Source organism: Austrofundulus limnaeus, unplaced genomic scaffold, assembly GCF_001266775.1.
Source record: "Austrofundulus limnaeus strain Quisiro unplaced genomic scaffold, Austrofundulus_limnaeus-1.0 Scaffold109, whole genome shotgun sequence".
Lineage (NCBI taxonomy): Eukaryota > Metazoa > Chordata > Actinopteri > Cyprinodontiformes > Rivulidae > Austrofundulus > Austrofundulus limnaeus.
Window position 1 is genome coordinate 333431 of NW_013952511.1, and position 7530 is coordinate 340960.

The 7530-nt window shown below is 40.8% G+C and overlaps 1 protein-coding gene across 3 annotated transcripts in view; it reads left to right on the forward strand.

Annotated features, from left to right (window-relative positions):
* Window positions 1-7530, forward strand: part of mafgb (v-maf avian musculoaponeurotic fibrosarcoma oncogene homolog Gb) — a 36560-nt gene that overhangs the window by 4017 nt on the left and 25013 nt on the right. Inside the window, exon 1 of one of the 3 annotated variants that reach the window (XM_014014015.1) lies at window positions 6097-6354. The exons of 1 other annotated variant lie outside the window; for it this stretch is intronic. The gene's annotated coding sequence lies outside the window, so the exon portion shown is untranslated. Of the gene's footprint in view, window positions 1-6096; window positions 6355-6726; window positions 6859-7530 lie in introns of those variants that run through there. One more of the 3 variants, XM_014014016.1, reaches the window with a different exon arrangement.

Here is a 7530-nt window from a genome sequence, read left to right on the forward strand (position 1 = left end):
AGCCTACAGTATTTTTACAGTCTTTATTTTACAGTTAAAATAAATGTTTATCAAATAAAATCTAATGTTAACTAATCGTGGATCCCTTTAAGGACAGCTCTGACTCTGCCTGGACTTCAGAAACTTGGGTCCAGCAGCTAAGCTTCTTCACCTCCTTGACACAAACTAGATGTCTCCAACCTGGGTGAGAGTAAAGACCTGTGCCTAATCAAGACATTACACATAATGGTTCGCAAAGCAGATCGGTTCAGCCGGGGGCATCCTGATATCATTCTTCTGATCTGCAGTAATAAGATTAAATTACTAACTTTAATCTGACCAAAATCTTACCCTTTTCTCTCCAAACTGAAAAAAATATATAGGTTTTTAACTAGGGTCACTTGTCAGTTAATTAGTAGAAGACGAAAATATTTCCTTTGGGGAAAATATATTTGTTCCTTCTAAAAAGGTTTTAAACGTCCAAACCTGGACAAGTCTACACTAATTTTCACCTTTAAACCATTTTATAAACCTTATTGCTTCATCTTTCATGATATTAATTTTACTGTTTTTATTCATGATTCAATGCAATAGTTTTTTTTTATATTTTTGTAATAAATTATCATAAAGACAAAGCTGATTTCTTCATTTTGAGTGTATGAGTTCTAATTGAAAAGTGTGAACATCATCAGTAAACTGATGTGGTGCCCCACCAACAGGTAAACAGTGTAGTGTAGGGCAGAAACAGCCATCACTCTTGCTGATTCTCCCCTTTGCCTTGCTGTAGGGAAACTGAGTACTTTGTCCACCGCTGTAGTTTGGTGGTGAATAATCCTGAGCTGAAAGATTGTACAATTGTGTGTGTTTGATGGTACGAGAGAGTGTATGCAGCCTTGCATGAGATCTGGATCCACAGGTAGGCCAGATGCTGCCTGTCATTTTCATGTGATCAATGTAATCACTGACCTTTGCAGCAACATGGTTGTTTGTGTAATGTATACAGAGAGTCACCAGAAACTAATGATAGTAATATTAACAAATGTCTTTATTGCTTTTTATAGGAATCATGGCTGCATTTTACACACACATGTTTGTTCTTCTATCCTCATGGGGACTTTGCATTGACTTCTGTTAATTTACTGGTCATTTCTACAATCTAACCCTGACCCCTTACCTTAAACCTAACCTCACAGGTACAGTTTCTTATGGGGACCGGGCTTTTGTCCCCGTAAGAAATCGGGCCGTGTCCTGTGTGTAATGGTAAAATGGTCAAAAATTGTCGCCACCAAAAACATTTGAGTACCCCTGTGTACCCACTGGGGTATGAGCTCATTGGAGTCTATGGGAAGAAACTTGTGCCAACAGAAACTGAATTTGAATTGCTCAGATTGAATCTGCACTTGCATAAATTGAAACTGAATGCATTGGTTTGGAAATGAATTTCACTAAATTGAAACTGAATTTAAAGTTTTGAATTTGAATTGATTTGCTTGGAAACTGTATTTTGTTGTATTAAATTTTCAGTTTGACTACTTTCAGTTTCAGTTCTGTAATTCAGATTTTTGTGTTACACATCGGGATCCATGAGAAACCCAGAGTAATCAAACACAGATCCACAGATTTACATTACACACACTGGGATTAAAATTTTCTTTTAACATGTCTTCTTTCTTTCTTTAACTCAAACTTAACAAAATCTGTAAATAAAGGCTATTTGCACACAATACACATGTGGTGTTCGGGGGTGGTGGGGGGTCTCTCGGAAGGGGATATTGTCTGTGGGCAGTTTAGTGTAGAAGGGTGGTGCAAGCTCAACATTTCCTCAGGCTCTGAAATGTAAAAAAAAAAAAAAAATTCAAGCTGCAGTTTTGTGAAATAATCCGCTAAATTTTCTTTATTAATTATATAAATGAAGGCATTTTATGCAATTTACAGACAGTCACAGCATAAATGGGCATTATTTTGTTGAATGTGAACTTATGTTAGGATTTTCGCAATTTTATCTTGTCATTTCTCAGAGAATATTGAACATGAAATCCGATGCAGTGATTGATCCATGATGGGGGCTTTGTAATGACATCATCCAGGATCAGCTTTGTGACACAGCAAAGGGTCATAAATCAGCTCTAAGACTGACACGATTTACTCACTACGCTTAAAGTGAGACTGAGACGCTTAACTAGTTTTCTCAAGGACCGTGGGAGATGATTTGACAGCGGGGAAGAAGTATAAAAAAGAAGTGGTCCCAGCATAGAGCCTTGAGGCACACGAACAAGAGTTACCAATGTTGCCTAAAATGCTTAGTCGGGCAGGTAAGATTAGAAACAGGAGAAAGCTGTAGCAGCAACACCAAAGTGGAGAGACGTCCAGTCGAGAAAGACAGTATAAAATTTGCTCATGATATTTAGTTTAACATATTTTCCAACATTTTGCTGAGAAAATGTTTTCTGCTGAACACCAAATATTTCTCAACATGAAACACAAAAACAGGAGTTTGTTTCCCATTATCCATCCTTTTGCTGAAGTTCTGTGTGGATATTAGTTTGTGTAAGTGTGGGACGTGTGCATGACAGTGATCTTGATGCTGATAAAATATCAGTCTTGTGCAGCTGAATGACTAAAGGAACGGTTGCAGAAAGAGGAACCTCTGATTGTTACCACACCGCATCAATGAATCTGCATTATGAGCTTCTGTTTAAGTCGGTTTGCACAGTGGACCAAAGACTTTTTATGTTAAAAATAAAATTTGTTCACAGTTTCAGATTAAGTTTATTCCAAACAAGAGTGGGAAAATGTGCATCTCTAAAAATATGCTTACAGCGTGATCCACCTAAAGTATTCACTGAGTGCAGCAAACAAACATTAATAAAGTATGCTTTCTCATATTTTCTTTATTCCTGCAAACTTTTAAAAGCTGAATTAAGATCAGTTTATGAAATACAAATAAATCAAAATTCAAAATGTAAAACAGATGTGATTATTTTAAAACCCACTAATCAAACATAATTCCAAAAACTGTAAGTGTAACTCTTAAAAAAAAAAAAACTTCAACCAGTGAAGAAAACAGAAATTACATGTTTTGAATTTTTTTTTAATATAACCAGCCAATTTGTCTAGATAGAGTCAGAAATAACAAACAGCATAATCAAACATAAATGTGCTGAAACATCTGGACATTTGTGCCTATTTACTATATTTGTTATATTTATTTCACAAGCTGTCCTTTCATTCCAGATTTGGGTTCATTTGTAAAAAAAAAAAAAATTAGCCTTGAGACTTTGAATGTTTAACTTGTATCTAACTTGTTCATCAGTAACTAAGAACAGGCTATTTCTGTGTCATTGTCAGGAAATAGGCTGCTAATAATGGCTGAGTGCTTCCTGGGCTTGTATGCAAGTCATTAATTCCTCTGAAATGGAAATGGACGGTGATGGTGCACTTCAGGCCTATTAGGTTTAGTTTTGTTTCTCCAAATAAGGACCGATGGTGTACGATGCATGATTTGTTTATATAAATAACGTTTTATTGTTTATCAAAGCACAACACTAATAAATATTTTTCTATTAAAAATGCATTCAAAATGTTTTTTGCTTTAATAATTTACCTCAAACAACATCATCAATGGAGGATGCTTTCCTTTTCTTTTCTGTGGTTTGAAGACACGTTGTGTAATGTGAACATTTATCGTCCGGAAACTAAACCAAAGAACTTATTATTTGTTTAAACTATCATTTCACATCCTTCTTGAACAGGAAGTGCAACAACTGAAATGTACTGTAAAAATTTAATAGACGTTGGATTTGCTGTTAGGCAACACAAAAATGATAAGGAGAACATTTATTTATTTATTTATTTATTTATTTATTTATTTATTTATTTGGGAACATATTTGATATGTGATATATGAAAGGCGCACTTTTTCTGTTAAATTATCTTTTTTTTCAGGGAGCCAGTGAAGCAAAGCATCGTTGTGGTTTCCTCTGTTACAATTGTTGATTTATTACTTCTCCCTCCAACGTTCTGCAGTATATAGAGCAATAACATTTTTTTACAAAACAAACAAACAAAAATGCTGAATAATTCCACATTGAGGAAAACTGGATGTTGGCAAAATGAGGAAAGCCAGCTCTGTTTGGAGCTCAGGAATACTTCTGAGATTTCAAAGTTTATCCAGGTCACAGAAAGTGGACTTTGCACGTCTGAATCTTTTCAGATTTTTACACCGTTGCAGTTTAAGTTTAGTATATTCGACTGAGAGTTGATGTTACACTTCAAGTTTTGAATTTTCACTCTATTTTTTGCAAACAAACTCTTCTTACTCCCACAACTTTTATGGCCCATACAATTTATACCACGAAACGCAGGTATGTTGGTTTTCTTTCAACCGATGTCTCTCTCTGTCTGCAAAAGCATTTGTGGTTTTCTCCCACCCAAAGAGTGTCAGTGCACACGTACAAGCTTCAAAAGACTTGAGCTTTATTTTAGCATTATTTTCCAAACCAGAAGTGAAGGTGGACAAATTGTACATAAAACACTGAAAACATACAATTTTAAAATCAAACGTGGCATTTTTTTTTTTTTTGCGTTACAGCGACTGTTTGTTTGAGGCTTACTTTTCAGTCAGCCGCTCTGCAGGTCAGGGAGTGAGAGGCTCAGGGTTACCGTGGCAGCAGCTTTAATGTTTGTTTCGATCTTGCTTCTCTTTGAAATTATTTTGCAGTTTATACATCGAAACGTTGGGCCATTTATTTTGCATAGACCAGGGGTGCCCAAACATTTTCCCCGAGGGGGCCAAAATGAAAATCTATCCATGGCTGCAAGCCAAATGCAGTTATATAATACATGAAATACAAATACTTTTTTAAAAAAAAGTCCTTTATTTTAAACCATTAAGCTGTGCAATGGCCCTCTTTTGTTTTAGTCTGTGCACTTGGAGAAAGTCTGCCATACGCTCAAGTAGGAAAGGCCAACCCATTCTCACTCCCAACTCGTCACATATTGACGTTTTGCAAGGTTCCCTCTACGTCCGATATTGACGTGCAGGGTACCCCCCTCACGTCAGTTACTGACGAGATGGGGCGGAAGCTGTTGTCATATGTTCAGAAAGTGTATAAAATGCGCAAAAACGACCGTTCCAAAGCCTGAAATTACCTTAGTTCACTTTAGACATCCTGTCCCTGACCCTAGTAGGTAAAATTAACCATTTTTAGAAAATGTACGAAATTCAGGTGAACATGTTCTAAAGCGTAAAATGACCTAATATTCACCATGGACATCCTACCCCTGATCCCAGTACCTAAACTTAACCATTAAACCCGATCCCTCATGTTAACCTCAGACACCCGCCCCAAAGCCCCCTGGTGGCGCAACCCGGAAAAGCCGTGGGCGTCAAGGAGTGACGCGAGGGGGGTACCTTCTGCGTCCAAATAAGACGCAGAGGGAACCTTACCTTAAACGTCAATATGTGACGAGTTGGGAGTGAGAATGTGTAGGAAAGGCTCATGGGACGTTATATAAATTGATAAAATATGAGTTTTGTGGCCTTATAAAGTGTACAACTCTACATGTGAGGTTAGATCTGATCTAAATATTTCTTGTCATTTCATGTTTCACGTTTAATCCTATTAAATCAAAGATATGTCAGCACCATGAATGAAAACCTTCACTACAGCCCTTTTATATAGTCATTTGACCAATGGAAACACTGTGTTTCTACATAGGATGACAGGTTACAACCTTGTAACTTTGGCAACTGCAGTGTTGGTGGGCCAAATCAAATGGCTTGATGGGCCAAATTTGGCCCGCGGGCCCCACTTTGGGCTCCTCTGGCATAGATGATTATAAAATTGATGTTGACATTTTGTCTGTAAATTGATTAAATTTCTTCTGATTTTTTTTCTAGTTTTATTTATAAGCGGGACTAAAATGCGTTAAATTTTCCAAAGCAGCTGTGAAGAATGACAGGGATGAGTGTTTTTAATCCAGCCTTGCTGCAGGATCAATGCTCTAAGTTTAGACGTGTGCACAGCTGTCCTGTCACACTTTCCGCTCCGCCTGTTGTCAAAAAAAAAAAAAAAAAAACACGCGCATAGTAGAGCCTCGTGTCTCTTTAAAAGCGGGTTGCGTAGATCCTTCATGAATGAAACCATGTGATTCAAACATCATTTGACGTCTGGCGCCTCTGACCACAGACTAAAAACAAGCGAGGAACGACAGGATATATGTAGAGCCCCCGCGAAGAGGCGCGAGCGGAAAAAAAATAAATAAAACGCTTCTTCCAAAAGAGCTCGTCTTCTTTCCGCGCCGCGTCGACGAGCCGCCGGTGAAACCCAGCCAGAGGGAGCGGTGGGAGAAAGGGCGCGGGTTTGACTTCTGGTGAGTCAGCCTGGTTTTTTAAAATATATATCACAACTGAAATCCCTCGAAAAGAAAAAGTGCTGAATGTGGATGTGTGTGTTTCCCTTTCTTTTTCGCTGAGTGTGCGCGAGCGTTCCGCCGCTGCCGCGCTGTCCCGTCCCGTCGCCGCCTGCCGTTTAAAGGGCAGCCTCTCCGGTACTGCTGAATCATCACCCGCCGGTGCATCTCTGCCGAGACCCGGACCGTGTGGTTGGCACCGCCTCGCTCGATCCACCGACCAGTGATTTCATGATAATAACACAGACAAAGGGACCAATAATAATAATAATAATAATAATAATAATAATAATAAGCTGCCATGTGTTGGAATTAGAGGACGCTCTGTCCGGGGATTCCCTTGTTTTAGAAGCCGACACTAAGAAGGGGTCAGAGCGGTGAAACCCTCCGTTCACCTCGTTAGCTTCCCGGCCGTCTGTCACTCGGAGGAGCGGCGCGAGCTGGACGCGCTCCGCCGTCTGTCAGGTAAGACGGACGGTTGTGTGTTTTCTTTACACCGACCTCCGCTTTTATTTATCGGACTTCTTTCTTGTGGTGTGCTCGCTGTGTGACGGAACCGAGCCGAAAATAACCGAGAACGCGGCTGTCAACCCCGCGGTGTCGGTAGCTGTCAGACGTCCCGGCGGCTAGCTCGGGGAGCAAACACCCCGGTTGCCGCTGCAGCGGCGGCGCCCGCCGCTGCAGCGGCAACCGGGGTGTTCGCTCCTAGACGTCCAGGCGGCTCGCTAGGAGCGAACACCCCCGGCTGCCGCTGCAGCGGCGGCGGCTGTTCTGACATTTGCTTTGTGTCAGCCACCTCCGACAGGCCTCCGGCTCGGAGGGAGGGAGGGAGAGAGGGAGGGGGGGTTTCGCTCGCGAAGCCGCCGCTTAAAACGCAGACATCGGGGTCGGTTGTGCCTGCCCTGCCGCACGGGCTGGGGAGCGCGCGCGCGAGCGCGTGTGTGTGAAGGTGGTGCGGCTCGCGGCAGAGAGAAAGAGAGATGCTGATTCATCACAACGTTGTTATTTCTCAACGTTCGCGCGAGCGGAGCGGAGGCACGAGGGGAGCCATGGCAACATGGCACCGGCGGCAGGCGCGCGGACAAAGGTCTGGCGCGAGGCAAGACGAGCTCCGTTTAGAGCGGAATATATATATAT